At 45.7% G+C, this 17,500-nt stretch overlaps 1 long non-coding RNA gene across 7 annotated transcripts in view; it reads right to left on the bottom strand.

The window, feature by feature from the left end:
* Positions 1 to 17,500, bottom strand: part of LOC135100678 (uncharacterized) — a 244,413-nt gene that overhangs the window by 180,720 nt on the left and 46,193 nt on the right. Inside the window, exon 4 of one of the 7 annotated variants that reach the window (XR_010268865.1) lies at positions 11,929 to 17,500. This exon is cut by the window's right edge and continues 431 nt beyond it. The exons of 5 other annotated variants lie outside the window; for them this stretch is intronic. This is a non-coding gene — a long non-coding RNA (uncharacterized LOC135100678). Of the gene's footprint in view, positions 1 to 11,928 lie in introns of those variants that run through there. One more of the 7 variants, XR_010268867.1, reaches the window with a different exon arrangement.

The raw sequence follows: 17,500 nt of genomic DNA, 5'->3' as shown, positions 1-17,500 counted from the left end.
AGACTGCCAGGCCTCTTCTGGGGTTCCCGCCTTACTGCAGGGTGAGAGAGAGAGAGAGAGAGAGAGAGAGAGAGAGAGAGAGAGAGAGAGAGAGAGAGAGAGAGAGAGAGAGAGAGAGAGAGAGAGAGAGAGAGAGAGAGAGAGAGAGAGAGCACATGCATGATGCAGTGACTGACAAGTTGAAGAGAGAGGACAAAGGTGAGAGACAAGCTCAAGAAAAAGACGAGGAAAAAGAAGAAACTTCACAACACACACACACACACACACACACACACACACACACACACACACACACACACACACACACACACACACACACACACACACACAAAGTTAAACAAAACAAATAATATACATGTAATTATATATCACAAACATATTATAAACATAAGATAAAAAAAGGGTTCCGCATTTATACCTCCTTCCTTACACACACACACACACACACACACACACACACACACACACACACACACACAAAGAGCGCTCAGTTATTCCCTAAAACAAAATAAATGCCAATTCAGTGACACACTTCATAAACAAGACGCACAAGACAAACGTGCTGATGAATCGACAAACAATGACTCGAGCAGAGGCGGCGGATTCAGGTAAACACAAGGAGGAAATTTTCTTAAGGTAAACCATGACGCCTCGGAAACACAACGCCGCGACGCGAACAAAACCCACCTGTTTCCTGAATCCGTTGCAGGAGTGGCGGAGGATGGAAAATCTGAGCGCGGAAACTAAGGACAGCCAAAATACAGGTAAATAAAAAGTTCACCAAAATATCCTCACCTAAGAGTCCTGCTTTAGTGTGGTTCCTTTAGTTTGTGTGATTTAAGGATGATAAAAAATATAATGAGTGCAGCAAGTGGCTCAAATGAAGTTCCACATCCGAGAATATGAGAAAGGAAATGTAACTCATCCTGGTTCACGACTCATCCTCGATACAAGATGAAAAGTAGCCTTCATGGAGTTGGTCATCCTAGCGGATGAGGCAACGTGTCCAAGTAAAGGGTTGCAGGACCCGAGCACTGCAGCCACCAGGGTCGGGCGAGGCGGGGCAGGGGCGCAGCCACACTTGCTTGCCGCGCGGCGAGTATGACCTGGTTATTAGTGGCGATTCATTCTGATACGGACCAGTTCTAAGGATTACAATTTTCCACCGAGTCACAGTCATTATCTTTGGTGCTCATTCTTACCAGTTGTCTCCGAGAAGACCCGTAAATAGGAACCCATGTATTATTTCGTTCAAGTCTCCTAAACATCTTATGCTTTGCTCCCCTTCACCTTCCAGCATCTCTTGCTGCTGCCCAGGCCGGCCTAGCCCACGCTGAGCCAAGGTTAGCAAGACACGTACGCCACCTTCCTCACCACGGCGTGCTGGCTGAACGCGTCTCTCCATCTGTCCGAGATGAGGAAGACAATACACGAAAGCAACAACACATGAAAGGGATCAGAAAAAAAAAAAAAAGAACAGCTGTATGAACATTCTCAGGTAAGAGCAACAATTCTCAGCCTTATTGGAAAAGACTTGCTTTTCTTTATTCATGTACACGGCTGTTACATCCTTGAACTCCAATGCAGAGATAATGAAGAAACAACACGTGTCTCTCCTTTTTTCCTCTATTTCTTTAAAACTCAGCAAAAATTCGAACTCATAGATCATTATTTAGCGTTTTATTGCTTGATCTCTGATGTTAATGCATTACATGTGCACAATAGAATTTTAATAGTAAGAGTTCCAAACACAAGTCTTGAAAATCAGGTAGAGCAGCAAAACATGAGTGTAGAGTAAGGTGAGTCAGGGATAGGAAAAAAGTTATTGAACACTAGCAGAATAAGTAAAAAATAAGAAGGGGAAAAAATATAAAAACAGGTTTTCTCAAAAGGTTGGCATTGGTAAGGTTTCTTGTGCCAAACTGAGGAGCAACACGTGTCAGGGGCCGGCAGGGAGGGCAGAATATGGCAACATGAAAGAAGAGACGCAGTATGACATTTCCCATGACATACAGCATGACGCACCACGGCTCCGCCACACCCTTCTCCCTCACACGTGGCCACACCACTACCACCACCACCACCACCAGCACAGCCCCTCACCACCATCTTGCACCACCACCACCACCACCACCACGGCCGTCCCTCCGCCTCTGCCCCTCGTCACCCTCTTTGCATTTACTACCACCGATCCTCACACCACCACCACCTTCACTCCTGCCGCTGCTCACACCCACCTTTATTGCTGTCCAGAAACACCACCCTTCCGCTCCCCCCTCACCGTCACCCTCACTCTCTCCCTCAGCCTCTGCCTCTGTCACAGTCTGAGCCTCCCTCACCGCACCGCCAGCAGAACCGAGCTCTCAGCAGCACCCCACACCTCAGTCTGCGCCACAACAAACACAATTACCTCCATCACAACCTCGCACTATATCCTTCATCTAACACCACAGCCACCACCACCACTACCACCAACAACATCGGCAGGCAAGCAGGCGTCCAATACACTAGACAAATACCTCGATCTGACTGAAAATCTGTAAACTATGCGGCAAATATTACTGTCTTTAGATATATACGACATGATGGATACGCCCTCGTCAGTCACAACAGCAGCAGCGGCAGCAGCCATCCTCCAGGAAAATAGATTTATATATACAGAAACCGACAGAACATAGAGCCACCCCTGAACCGTTATTATTTTACAATTCAGTGAGATGTATTTTGTAAGGATCTGGTTCAAACAGTGAGACGCAGCAGGCGGCGTGCTGCTGCCGACGATGCGGCGCCGCCCTGCGTGTGTTTCTAATAACTCCTGCTGCTTCCATTGGTCTGTGATAAATGCTGGGGTCCTTCCCGCGGGCAGCAGGCCAGAACTGAGCCACAGTCTTCCCCTCAGCTCGGGCCTGTGGTTGTGCTTGTCACCTTTGTCTTGATTCTCGCCACAATGGCACAACCTCCACCAGCCACGCTCAATGATAAGCTGCAGCGGAAACAGTTATCATCTCTGGTTTTGCCGCAAATGTAAATGTGGAATACAATTGCGAGAGGTAAGAAAACATATCTCTTGCATTTAACATCAGTGAATAAAATCATCTTCCAATGAACAAACTTTCAGCGACCTGACAGCCGGATGCAACTCCAGCCAGCCGGCAGCCAACCACCCGGGATCGCGGTTTCCCGCTTGTTTTTTCTTCAAGTCCAACTCCCAGCACGGCCGATAGCTTACTCTCGTGCGCTGCTAGCGGCTCAGCATTGTTTCTTGCGTGTTTCTTTTATGTCTACCACTAATTGCACTAAAACATAATCCTCATTATTGTTAAAATTTTACCCCAACATTTTGTTTGAGTGAAATCGAAATACTACGTTAGTGAGACCAAGTGCAATGAATGCTGTTCCCATCACATAACTGTGACTCCACTCATAAGGTGCACTGAACCCACCATCACAAGGGATCAGCCAAGACTAAGTGAGATCAGAGACAGTGACACAAACCTTCGAGATGATTAGAACTCAAGAACCTGAATGAGAATTTCCGTCACCACCAACCATCAATACATTATTTTGAGACAAGGAGTTTATTGGGTAGAGCCAGTGCATCTGGATTCCGAGGAAATATCCAATGAAACGTTACGAAAGATCAGAATGACTAAGCATTTTTTTAGGGTTCCTTCTGTTTCTCGTTTTACAAATTCACTTCAATTCAAATTTTAAATTTCAAACGATGTGCATATTGCCTCATATTTGTTTTGATATAATTGTTTTGCGACTTAAACACTTTGAAAATAACTGCTGGAGGCACAAAACTCACATCCTGTACGTTAGTCTCTGCGGGTACTCAGTTCATACTTGGTTCCTTTGTAAAGATGAACATACTGATCTGGATTTGACTTCAAGTTTCAATGGACATCTATGCCAACCAAATAGTCGAATGCCACAGAACGGCGGGAATCAATTATGGCAGCAGTGACGTCTTTGCCTCACCTGCCACACAAATATTATTCTCCTTCTGCAGTATTCCTAGGATCGTCCTGAGGCCCAAAGTGGTTTCTTCAGCGTCAGTAAATAATTTTCAGTAAAGCTTATAATACTTATATACGTCTACCGTAAGGTTTTCAATGTTTTTATCCATTCTACCATAAAACCTTTAATTAATTATTGTACCTAGTCTCTTTCCTCTAACAAGGGAGGCTCTAAATCATAATTATAGTCCTGTGTTAATGTTCCCAATATAATATCAACCTTTAGTTACGAGACAACACATAAATCTTTAGCCGCGCTCATTTCCCCCTAAAATGATTCTTGAAATTATGAATTTGATCTCATGCAGGATTAATTTTCTTCAGGGAGATAAAAGTGTAATACCTGTTTAATTGAGTACTTGAAGTTGTTGTAACTGGTAGGCATGTCAGTAACTGCAACCGACATGCTTTGTCATCATTTTGTTGTGACTAATTACCTGCCACTATAAAAACCTGAATAATTTATCGTTTAAAAGATTATTTATATTTTCAAAAGACGAACTGAGGAAATGACTTGACTTTTTTTTGTCACCGATGCGCATTTATTTTCTGCGTTGGGTTTTTTAGTTTTTCTGCTTCATCATTACTTCCACACACACACACACACACACACACACACACACACACACACACACACACACACACACACACACACACACGGAAACTTTCAAACTTCTCCGCCGAGTTCCGCAGTGTCAAGGGAAATAGTGACCCGTCACGATGATGGCGGTGGGTCACAGACTACCCAGATGCCAGAAAAGCAGAAGCCACTCAGACCTCTAGGCACGAACTGCATCAGGTGAAGGCGTGAGCACCATTCAGGACCGCGGATTAGCTACAAGCCCTCTCAACCTCCTTTTGTCATCCGCTCTTCTCCTTCCCTTCTTCTCCTGACACAGGGTGTTCTTTGAAATGTTAGCAAGAGATCAAGTGTTCTATTTCTCCAAATGTTTTCTTTAAGCCACTAGTCTTTAAACGGTGAATAGAAGAAAAAATAGCGATGGGTAAAACTAAATTGAGATAAGCCAATGTTCGATTACCTTAAATTCTGTATGCTACAACCAAATACACGCACACGCCCGCGCGAGCACACACACACACACACACACACACACACACACACACACACACACACACACACACACACACACACACACACGGTTCACCTGTCCGGTCGGCGTAATTGTGGTGCAGGTCTCCCTCCCGCTACCCAGCTCTCCACACCTTGGCAGATCGTCATGCATTACACATGACCGCGCCTCTCACTCGCTCCCCGCCGCCCCACCGCCGCTCGCCGCTCCTTCACCTCTTCCACCAATCACTTATCCCTTCTGTATGCCCGTTTCTCCTCATTCTCACCGGCAGCCGTTGTCTGCGCCTCCCCATACGTCCTTCACCTCTCGTAAACCATCTTATTCCTCCTCTACACATCCCAGTTTAGGTTCAGAATCAATCTACATGCAAAATCAATCGCAGCACAAGCATAAGAATATACTTCTCCCCTCTCCCTCCTCCTTCTACCTGCATCGAGCCGCCCAACCCTCAACGCCCGCCAGCCAGTTCCACCACGCTGCCAGCCGTGCAGTGAACCCGCCCTGGCCGCCACCCGGGAGACCTTCATGACCCATAAGTTAGAGGAAAGTTTGAGGGAATGAGTGGGTGGTGGAGGCTGTGTTAGCGGAGCGTGAGCGGGGAGGAGGCAGGTGGCTGGCAAGGAAACTAGAAAGCTTGATCAGATTGTGACTGGTCAGGCCAGACTACAAGGACCTGCTTTGAGAGGAACATCACCACAACCTCCACTTATGACATCGATCCGTATGGTGCGAAACTACTGGGAAGGAAGGGAATGGAAGGTGCTGACCGTAAAGCGAGCCGCCTTAGATTGTAGTAAAGTAAACGGTGTGGCTAGGACCTAAAAATAACCAGCCTCCCTCTTCGTCAGGCTTAATTCTCGACAATTAAAATATTTACAACGCTGAAAATTTGTACTCACATTTATCAGCACCGCTTAGGAGCCTGCTGCATCGTAAGGAGGTGCGGTTATAATGTGTGGGATGCTGAGTGCGTGGCGAGAAGAGACAAGGCCAGAGTATCAATGTCCCCGACGCGTTGTAAGAAGTCAAATGCAAGAACGTCATTTGGCTGAGGAGACTAGACGAGCTTAGTGTTTTCGTATAGAAGCCCATGTATGTGGGGTCTGTTTGTAGGTCTGTGTATGTGTCTGTGTATGAGTGCATGCAGGTGTCGGGTCTATATGCGTGGGTCTGTGTGCATGTGTGGGAAGTGTCTGTGCATATGCGCGTGTGGGTCTGTGGATATGTGTGTGTGTGTGTGTGTGTGTGTGTGTGTGTGTGTGTGTGTGTGTGTGTGTGTGTGTGTGTGTGTGTGTGTGTGTGTGTGTGTGTGTGTGTGTGTGTGTGTGTGTGTGTGTGTGTGTGTGGATGGTGCCTGTGAGTGTGAGTCTGTGGGTGTAGCAGAAGTGTATGATTCACTGTTCAAGGCTTTCTGGTTTGTTTTATGGGCTATTTCCACTTGTTTTGGAATCAGCTGGCAGAACATGTTATAGATGGTGGAGGTCATTCAGATGATGATGATGATGATATGATGAAGAGGAGGATAATCACCGTAAGCAAGACTGTAGCAAATCCTCCTGAGTTTCTTTCAGAACTGAGTTAGAGAAATACATAAACTGGTGTTAGGAAAGATATTGAACAAGAATTACAGAAACAAAGACAAATTTAATCGTCAAAGTATTTAAACCTGGAAAAAAATAAAATAAAAATTCCATTCCATACATATCGCAGGCAATGGAAATAAACAACACAGAAAATTACTTTATTTCAGTTGGTGCCTTGAAAATATACAGCATTTCATCTTAGAATACCTTCCCGAGCAGACTGTTGATTACATCTCTCCTTGCCGTATGAAAAGAAGTCAAGCTGGTGGTTCGAAGAACATTCTAATTTACACCTTCACCTGATAATTCACATGAAAAATACTAGTAGTATATTCACCTGCAACTGTGATATTGAACTTGTTATTAAGTCGAGCTAACCAGGTGGGTTATATAGGGCGGGCAGCATAAGAATGTAAAATCATTACTAACGACAGTCAATAAGGAGAGAGAGAGAGAGAGAGAGAGAGAGAGAGAGAGAGAGAGAGAGAGAGAGAGAGAGAGAGAGAGAGAGAGAGAGAGAGAGAGAGAGAGAGAGAGAGAGAGAGAGAGAGAGAGAGAGAGAGAGAGAGAGAGAGAGAGAGAGAGAGAGAGAGAATACACAAGGAATACCCTGCGTTTAAAGTCGCAGGTCGCATATCAACCCTCAAAGGCATAAAAGGCACGCGGAGGGAAACTGAGCCCAGAGAAAGTCAGAAGGAAACAAGGTGAGATTTGTTGTCGGTGGGGAAAGGTGAAACTTAGGCGGAAAGAAGGAATGCAGATATGCTCTCCCGTATACAGAGGCAGAGAGGGAGGAGATGTGTACATAGAGAAAGTCCGAGAAAGGACGCCGGAGTAATCTGAGGGCGGTGACCTTGAGGGTAGTGTGCTCAAGGATTGTATTTAGGTTCTCATCTGAAGCAGGACAACGAGGTTAAGAAAAATCTCATTGCGAGGAATTCCTGCCTCCAAGAAATGCATTGTGATGTACTTTTGTGAAACAGACTCAGGTGTTTAATCTTAATCTTGCTTTCCTCTGGACGTGAGTGCACACATCTTAGGACAATTCTTGCTCCTGGTGACCTTTTTTTTTTTTCCAGACTGCCAACGAAATCTGACTTTTTTTTACTTCTGCTTCTTTATACAATTTTCTACAGCCGTTAATATTCACACACACACACACACACACACACACACACACACACACACACACACACACACACACACAAAAAAAAAAAAAAAAAAAAAAATATATATATATATATATATATATATATATATATATATATATATATATATATATACGAGGTGTGTCATTAAAGTTCCAGGACTGGTGTCCTAAAAGATGAATTTCAAACCCAAGCCACAAACCACCATATTTCCCCTTCAAAGTAATCCTTCTGGAGTATACAACTGCGCTCCCAACCCTCTACAGTCACTAATCTTTTTCTTACGTGCTTTTAAAATCATGTCCTCTGTTGCAGGTCGTTTAACAATGAGCGCTGAACAGCGAACAAACTTGAAGTTTTTGGTGCAGTTGGGGAAAACGCCGTCAGAAGCACTGGGTATGCTGCAAAAAGTGTACGGGGATGAGACAATGTCACGCTCACGTGTTTTTGAGTGGTGCAAGAGGTTCAAAGAGGGCCGGGAGGACGTGGAAGATGACCCCAGGAGTGGAAGACCCTCAACGAGCAGGAATGAGGCCAATGTTGAGCGTGTCAAGCAGATGGTGCGTGACGATCGTCGGTTGACTGTTCGAAAGATCGCAGATGAGCTTGGCATGAACCACAACAGCGTGTGGAAGATTATCACTGAAGATCTGGGCATGCGGAAAAGTCTGTGCGAAGATGGTGCCGAGACTCCTGAACGATGACCAGAAGGGACGACGCATGCAGGTGTGTCAGGACATCCTCGAGCGTCTGGAAACTGAACCAGACTTGCTCAGGAGAGTCATCACCGGCGATGAGTCCTGGGTATTTGAGTACGACCCGGAGACCAAACGCCAGAGCCTTCAATGGAAGAGTCCGGCGTCGCCACGGCCGAAGAAAGCAAGGCAGTCCAGGTCCAGCTTCAAGGTCATGTTGATCGCTTTCTTCGATGTGAGGGGCATCGTCCACTGCGAGTTCTTGCCACAGGGCCAGACAGTCAACCAACATGTGTACAAAGAAGTACTGCGGCGTCTGCTTCGTGCAGTGCGCGAGAAGAGGCGGGAGTTGTGGCAGGGCAACTCGTGGCTGCTTCACCACGACAATGCGCCTGCTCACAATGCCCTGAGCATCAGAGAGTTCTTGGCCAAGAAGAACATCGCCGTGCTGGAGCAACCGCCCTACTCACCTGACCTCGCTCCGTGCGACTTCTTCCTCTTCCCCAAGCTCAAGGAGGTCATGAAGGGGACCCGTTTTGATGATGCGGACGACATCAAAAAGGCCGTGACGACGGAGCTGAGGAGCATCCCGCAAGAATCCTTCCAGCAGTGCATGCAAGCCTGGCAGAGAAGGATGGACAAGTGCATGCGGTGCCAGGGGGATTACTTCGAAGGAGATAACCTATAGTTTGTAGCCTGGATGTGAAATAAAACTTGTGTGGCACCAGTCCTGGAACTTTAATGACACACCTCGTATATATATATATATATATATATATATATATATATATATATATATATATATATATATATATATATATATAAAACATTTAGCACTGAAATGTGCTACTTCTGGCACATTTTACGTTTTTGTCTCGTTGTCAACAAAATGTGTATTTTTCACTTTAGTTCCACTTTTTCTTTTTTAGATGTAAGAAATTTCAGTATTAAGAATTTTATTTGTAGTACGTTTTTCAAATTATTAATTCTATAAACATAACGTTTATTTATTTTTTCTTTAATTTTTGTATTAATAAGCCTTCACTCACCCTTAGTCACAACTTGCAGGGGAAGTTGAGGAATGAATATACTTCTAATCTTCTTCCTCCTCTTTCACTTCCTGTTCCTCCTCGTCTTCCACTTCCCCTCGCCACCCTTCCCCTCACCTCCAGCTCCTCGTCATGTAGAGGCGATGAGGTCACAGATTAAAAATAACTTTGGCGAGAAAACATTTCATCTTTCCGGCTCTTCTCACGGTGGTAGCAGCGAGGGTAGGAAGCGATCAGGCCAGGAAAAAATGACGAATTGTTACACGAACTATTTTTCGGTTAAGCTAATGGATTATGGAGAGCGTGTTGCCAGCGTACGGAACTCGAACTCTCACAAGGCTTGGGGATGCAGAGAGAAAACAGTTTGATCATCGAAGAGGTTAAATCATGAATGACAATGAAAACTGTGCTCGTAAATTTGTTCTTCGTCCTTATGCATCGTCAAGGCTAATTTCAAGGAACTGAACTACACACTGACGCAGTCTTCCTGCCGTCACCACATGATAATGGGAATAAACACAGCGCTGGTGTTTCTCCTGAAAGTAGCGGGGCTTTAACACGCAAGAAACGACCGGAGTGGAGCAGCAAGGAGTACATACACCTACAGGGCGCGTCAGAGAGCTGTGTTGGCGACGGGAATGGTGTTGCCTTAGGTCTTCCGGGGTGGATGAGAAGTACCCCGCTGCTCCCCGCCACCCTCCGCGCCCCGTCCCCGCTCTCCGGGAATCTTGCCGCCACACGCATCACTGCCACGATACTTTGGCCGGGTACTCCACAGATTCCCTCGTACAGTACCATCATCTGCGTTGGCCGAAAGCTGCGTCAGTTCTTGGTCGTGCTCCAAAGGGCGCGGCGCAAGTGACGTCGCCAGCAGGTCTGCAGGTTTGCCGTGACTGGCCAGCTTGACCCGGCGCGACACGCGGGATTGGTGTTGGCCAAGGCGACGTGCCAGGGAGATGTTGCCCAGCCAGCGTGTGACAGGCAGGCAGAGGTACTCTATAAATACCTGGCTCAAGGCCGGGTGTCAGGAAGACGCCCCACACCTGTTCCCGCCAGTCTGCTTATCCCAGCCACACCGCCCCAGCCTTGTGTGACAGGTGTAAAAGTTCCTCTTCTATTTTTTTCATGCTTTTTATTTGGCATTGCTTTGCATTGTGGAGTGGCACTTTAGGTCTTCAGAAGTTAGTGTGTGAATGTAATGGGTATCTTGGAAATGTGCCAAAGGGAATGGGAGGGAGGCTCATGACGACCAATGGCGGGGAATGATGCAAGTACAATATCGTAACGGGAAAAGTTTAGGGAATGGGATCCACGACATGCACGCACTCCAACACCAGTAGTGGAAACATCAATGTTACTGAACACCACGTGAAGGGATCCAGAGTGCTATGTAGTGGATGCTCATCAAGGGTGTCCAGCAGAGGGGCGGCCGGAAGTAGCGGAGGCCTAAAAGTATTAAACGTTACAGGCACTGAACACTGTGCTCAGGTTTCCATTTCCTTTCATACTGAGTGAACAATATTCCCCACAGTGATCACCACATGCACTGCTGCAACCACCCTTATCATATTGGTGGTATTTGTACAGTGCAATCATGTGAAGCAAAGCTAAAATTTTCGGCCAAACAAATTTTACGTTTTTCCATCACTTTTTTCTTCGTAAAGATCAACTTGCTGACTGCCGTATGAAGGTCTTGCTAAATACAGTAGATATATGAATAAGAAAATATAATTTGTGTTGAATCATTACATCACCTCGTTCCGTAAAGCTATAGCAAGACCACAAAGGATAGCACACATGTACCAGGGGGAGAGAGTGTGAAAGTGTGTGTGTGTGTGTGTGTGTGTGTGTGTGTGTGTGTGTGTGTGTGTGTGTGTGTGTGTGTGTGTGTGTGTGTGTGTGTGTGTGTGTGTGTGCAAAGATTTTGTCAATTGACTCAATGATAAAAAAAAAAAACGGACAAAGAAACACACACACACACACACACACACACACACACACACACACACACACACACACACACACATATACAAACCTTTTCTCTCTCTCTCTCTCTCTCTCTCTCTCTCTCTCTCTCTCTCTCTCTCTCTCTCTCTCTCTCTCTCTCTCTCTCTCTCTCTCTCTCCACCACAATTGGCGCACCCCACAAACACCGGCTTAATACAAACACACACGCGTAAATCACAATAATAGGTCCGAAAACGCTTCCTAGTTATTAGCGTGATGACGCCACACCCAAAGGCGGGAGGTGAACGACACTGGTCCTCCCTCACGCAGCCAACAAGGCCTCTAACCACCGCCCTCGCCGACACCAGAACGAAAACCAAAGAGGACTAAATTAAAAGATCAAGAAAACTGAACACACACGAGCGAGTGGCCGGCAAATTGACATCATACTTTCTTGCCTTTCCTTCGTTCGCCAGCGGGTAAATCATAACACAAGAATGCTTCGGGAGGGCCGAGAGTGAGAGAATCGAGGAGCTAAATGGTGGTTCGCACGACTTCCAGCCCTCACAGTCATCACGGAGTTACATGACGCCGGGAAGAGAACTTTCTCGCCGTGAAATCAGTGATTAGAGTACAGACAATGCCAGGCGACGAGGGTGGATAAGGCAGGTGGACCCAGAGGCGTGGTGGGGAAAGCAAGTCTTACTGCCGGGTGGTGAACGGGCGGGCATGGCGGGGCTGGCGGGAAGCAGCGTGGCCCTCCATACCTTGATACTGGCCATTGCTCCCGGCATTATAATCAAGAGACACGGACACTATAATCCTGAGCAGTTAGTCGGCCCCTCACTGTGATGTTATCGTCCCACCAATCACCAGTCGCGCGGCCAACACTATTGGGCTTTGTGCGTTTTTGATAAGATTTGATGCATCTCCCTTCCTCCACGCTCCCTGCCCCAGCGGTAAAATTATGAGAACAATATACATGATATCCTGACCCGCCCTGAGTTATAAATCATCATGATTCTCCAGACCTTAGGAAAGGGTCGTGGATGAGAGACAAGAAAATAGTAAGCCCCAGCCATGGTTCGGGGAAAGGAGATACCAGTAAGCTGAATTGCCACGCCAAAACTTGTTATTTCTTTGATCTATCCGTTCAAAGAGGCGGGGTCTCCAGCGTCCCCAAGTTTTCCTGTCAAATGTGAGCTGCAGGGAGGTCCCGAGGGCAAGACCGATATAGATTTCTACATTTTTTCCCCGATAACAAGGAACGAAGGAAGCGAGGCGGCGGGCAAGTGTATTCTGGTCACTGGACAAGTCTATCTTGGTCAATGGGAACGCTGGACACAGTTCACCGACATTGAGACGAGTGACTGGCAGTCTCAAAAACAAATTAGTTAAGGAAATTCTTCCGTCAAGATGTCAACGAACTATGCCTCACTCACTCAGCGCCTGCGCAAGAGTCGGCAGCAGGAGACACACTTACTACCAGGCTATCTTCCTTCAGGCCAAGACGATCCAACCAAGCAGAGCTGCGAGAATTAAAGAAAACAGACGAAAGAATGCGTCCGATGATATTAAACTGTCATGAGCCGTCTTGTTGACATTCTTGAAGCCAAAGAGTTCAAGAGTGTCTACAGTTGAAGCAATCTCACACGGTGTGTGTGTGTGTGTGTGTGTTTTCCCGGACAGGCTGGTCAACAGGATCAGGTTGGGTGGCTCGCCTCGGTCTCGGCGCACTATTACAGGCAGCAAGTTACTAATGCAGTGTTGCGATGATAACAGTAAGAGCCTAATGGTGTAGGGATGGTTGCAGCAAGGCGACGACCTGACCTGCGCCTCACCGCTCAGGCTGTGGGGACTTCCGATGCGACGGGGCAATCAGCTGTAACTTTCATCGATTGAACAGGACCGTTATAAGCAGAAATCATCAGCACCACCCCTTCCATTCCTCCCTTCCTTCTTCACTTCCTCCCGTCCTCCCTCACTGCCGCGCACTGCCTAAGTCCACACTCTCTCCTACAGCAATGACTAATGAACAACCATACCTCCTCATGGTGGCGCAAAATAAGCACCTAGCCCTAAGATGCCACTTAACTGATACACCACACCTTCCGTTATGAAACTTAGGATATACACCAACATAAATCCTTCCTTCCTTGTGATGGCGAGGAATAGAAGGATGTGCCTGATCTGGTGTGAAAACCTGCCTTCGTCTTTATTGCTTTCTTCAAGGTTTTTGCCTGTCGGGAGCGTGGCCTTCACGTGCCCCTGTGGACTGTATATGACGAAGTCGGTGATTTGGTGCCCGGTTTATCACCTCCGCGTTTCCCAAGGGTAATGCACCAACACAGACAGGGTCATCACTAATCCGACAGGTCTACACTAGGGAGGAATGTAAACAGCAACAAAGTGCTCCATTTTCCCGTAATAAGGTTTGAAGTGCAGCACAACAATACAGATGATGGTCAACTTGCTACCCAAACACTTACGCGGCCCGGAAATCGATACTGCTGCCAACTTCCTGCTTCCTGCACTCACGAGCCGAGGAAGGTGTGTGTGTGTGTGTGTGTGTGTGTGTGTGTGTGTGTGTGTGTGTGTGTGTGTGTGTGTGTGTGTGTGTGTGTGTGTGTGTGTGTGTGTGTGTGTGTGTGTGTGTGTGGAGGGGGTGGGGGCGGATGTGCGCGTGTCGTGTGTGGCCAAGTGTCACGTTATGCACTCCAGGTGTCCAGCATAGCCCAGGAGACTGGCTATGTAGCACGGCACGCAGGGACAGACTGTAAATCGTCTAACATGGATTAACTGACCTAGTAAAGCCCTCACACGTGATGAAAAATGTACATGAAGGTGTCGTTATTTCCTTCCTGCCACCAAAGGAGGCTCTCGCCATTACATTTACATCTTCCTGCAGCTGCTCACTTGATTGCCACCACAAAACCTCAAAGGAATGAAATGAACTTTGTATATTTCTTTACTAGTAACCACTGGAATATAATGTGTTTTTTCTTTCTTACAGCTAGCACTAGAACTGATTCAGAAGAGGAGACTCAAACCTTACCAAAAAAATAAATTGACATAAATCTTTTAATCCACCTCTCATTTTTCTGTTTGGAGATAATGATTTTTACTTACCATTCTTTTTACCTAGATCTTCATCTATCTAAAAAAAAACAATAAGGAGTATTATCTTAGGCAACAAAGTAACGGAGGCGACGCGGCATGAAGGCCCTAAAGGCACCCTCGTGACCAAAGCTAGAGCAACAGCCGCGAAGACAGGCAGCAGCTTTGAACAGTGAGCGATCTTGACAAACAAATCGCTGACCTCACCTCCTTCCTTGTGAAACTGCTAGTCATCAAAATTAACAACTGCTTCCCTCTTCGCCTGCCCCTCTCTTCCCTCTCCTTCACACCCCAGGCACGAACGAGGGTCGTCGTCTACCGATTATCATGCCGTGAAATTAATACAAATATCGATAGCTGATTTGCAGTTTTTTTTTTTTTTTTTTATACATGAATAACTGTCAGGTAGTGAATGATGAAGTTTCTCTTTAAGCATCTGTCTCCCAGGAAGTAGGTTAAGGGTGTGTCAGCTTCCAGGTCCGGACCACCGAGCTCCGGGCGGCGCCTCCACAACACACATCCTCCGAGGGGCTGTAGTGCGAAGGTATTACGTAGAGGGTGTCGTCACTCTCCTTATGGATATTTTCTACATACACACACACACACACACACACACAATGATATTTCAAATACACACTATTACAATAACGTTATACAACTATTAGCAGTCATCTTCAGACAGAATACAATTTCGAAATCCTAATAATCTTAACATTCTTTCACATCGACGCCTACACCGTTCACAAAGGTACATGAAATTTCCACATAAAACATAATAATTCTAACCTCTATATCTTTACCTAAACCCAGGAGTGTGACGCTACTAAGTGGTCTAGAGTACTCTGTATGGATCTTCAGTTTCATTTGGAAGCTGGTTGCTAATCAAGGCTAACAATACTATTTGCTCGCAAGTTTACCAATAATCATAGAGCTTAGGATTTTTCACATTATCCCTCAGGGTTTTTTGTGGCTCTAATACGATGTACCTGTCCATTACAACCTTATCAGACTTATAAATCTATTAATAAAAGTTTAGCAAACACTGAGTCTTTCCTTCCCTTCGAAAACTTTCATCTCATCTCCATCACCTTTGTTGCCTGGTGACAGCTCTCCAGCCTGCATGGTTATGTACACGGCCTGTGCAAAGTTGTGTTTACTAGATTCATCTTCAGAACTTCACTCCAGTCTTTGGTCTACCCGCTGACGCTCTACTTTCGGTTCAAAAATACTTAACCCCACAGCAAACCGTCATTCTCATTCTACTTTTCAGGGCCAATTCAAGAAGACAACCCTCTTGTCACCATTACTCCACAAGTCAACTCACTCGGCTTTCAGCTCTCACTTTGGCATGACACTTCCACATCAACACCCTCAGGCCTATCTTCAGATCAAGTTTCGCTACCATAAAGTACAGTATGTATTACACGTGAAGCGTACAACAGCCGAAATGTGCATGGAAAGTTTTCTCATTGTTACATGATAATTATCCGTCCATGAAACTTCTTCCACCAATTCCTAAATTTTGCTCTCCATCATCACAGTAAAAGAATAGTTCACTGCACTACAAAATTATTTTCCAACATCAATATATTTTTCCTCTCTGAACTTTTATCATTCAGTTCACAGTGTACTCAGTGCATTGTTTATTTAAGTCAATGACCTTTCTCTCCGTGTGTGTGTGTGTGTGTGTGTGTGTGTGTGTGTGTGTGTGTGTGTGTGTGTGTGTGTGTGTGTGTGTGTGTGTGTGTGTGTGTGTGTGTGTGTGTGTGTGTGTGTGTGTGTGTGTGTGTGTGTGTGTGTGTGTGCATAAAAGCAGAAGACCAAGAAAATGTACAATGTCCTCTGATCACTGTTCATTAACATGTGACCTACATTGCTAGACGTGCATCAACTGAACATCATCAGATATAGTATGTATTTTCAAAGTGATTTTAATTTATTATAATCAGAAGATATCAATACTATATAAACATTTTTTTCTTTGTATTTAACAAGGCAAACTTCATTCGCTTAAACCTCGAATGAGCTTTAGTCATATGATTCCCTGTCCAGAAGGGCTGTGGTTTTGTGATGGACACCCAACTCTCACGCACTCCCTGTCTGGATTTTGGAACATCGCCTGGAGTCACTCCACCAAGACTGCAGACTTGCAGCACCTTGTCATCCCCTTATACGAATCTTCCTGGGAGTGACTTACAAGAGTCTACTGCCTCTTTCACATTTAAGACAGTACTATCAAACACTTCAGCATCTTATACAGAGTGTACTTTTAAAGGGACCTGGTAGAAGTTATTGAAATTTTCAAGAATGATTTTCGTCATTCTAATGAAAGTTTACCGGCAACTACTGCACCGTCAATGTGGAGAGGAAGAACACCCATGATAGCCCCATTAATAATCTGTGGCTTTTTGTAATGGAAGTCCAAAGCATTTCAAAATATGGACCTTGAAAGAGGCATCAAAGATTTCAGGAGGCGCTTCTCCAAAAACTGGAGACATTGTGGAGAGGGAGGGGGTGTGAAGCACGGGCCGAGAGGAGAGGAGAAGGCGTGGTAGCTGCAGTTGTGGAGGGGAGGGGGATCCCGAAGGAACACTGTTGCAATCGGATTGAAGATAAAAAAAAATTAAACAATGCGGAAAATAAATAAATAAAGCAAGACATCCACTCAGATACAGGGTCTATTATCTTTTTTTTTAGTGATCAGTACTGAAGTGAGGCAAGGCAAGCCCAAGGAGCCTGCTAGCCCGTCGGCTGAGGCTTGGTAATTGGAACTCCGTAACAAACGAGACGTAAATATTCATCTGGTTGTATATTATTTTTTATCTAATCAGTACATATAACGGAA

Source organism: Scylla paramamosain, chromosome 5 (genome assembly GCF_035594125.1).
Source record: "Scylla paramamosain isolate STU-SP2022 chromosome 5, ASM3559412v1, whole genome shotgun sequence".
In the NCBI taxonomy this organism is placed as follows: domain Eukaryota; kingdom Metazoa; phylum Arthropoda; class Malacostraca; order Decapoda; family Portunidae; genus Scylla; species Scylla paramamosain.
Note: the sequence above shows the minus strand (reverse complement) of the source record. Positions and strands in the feature narration are given on the sequence as shown.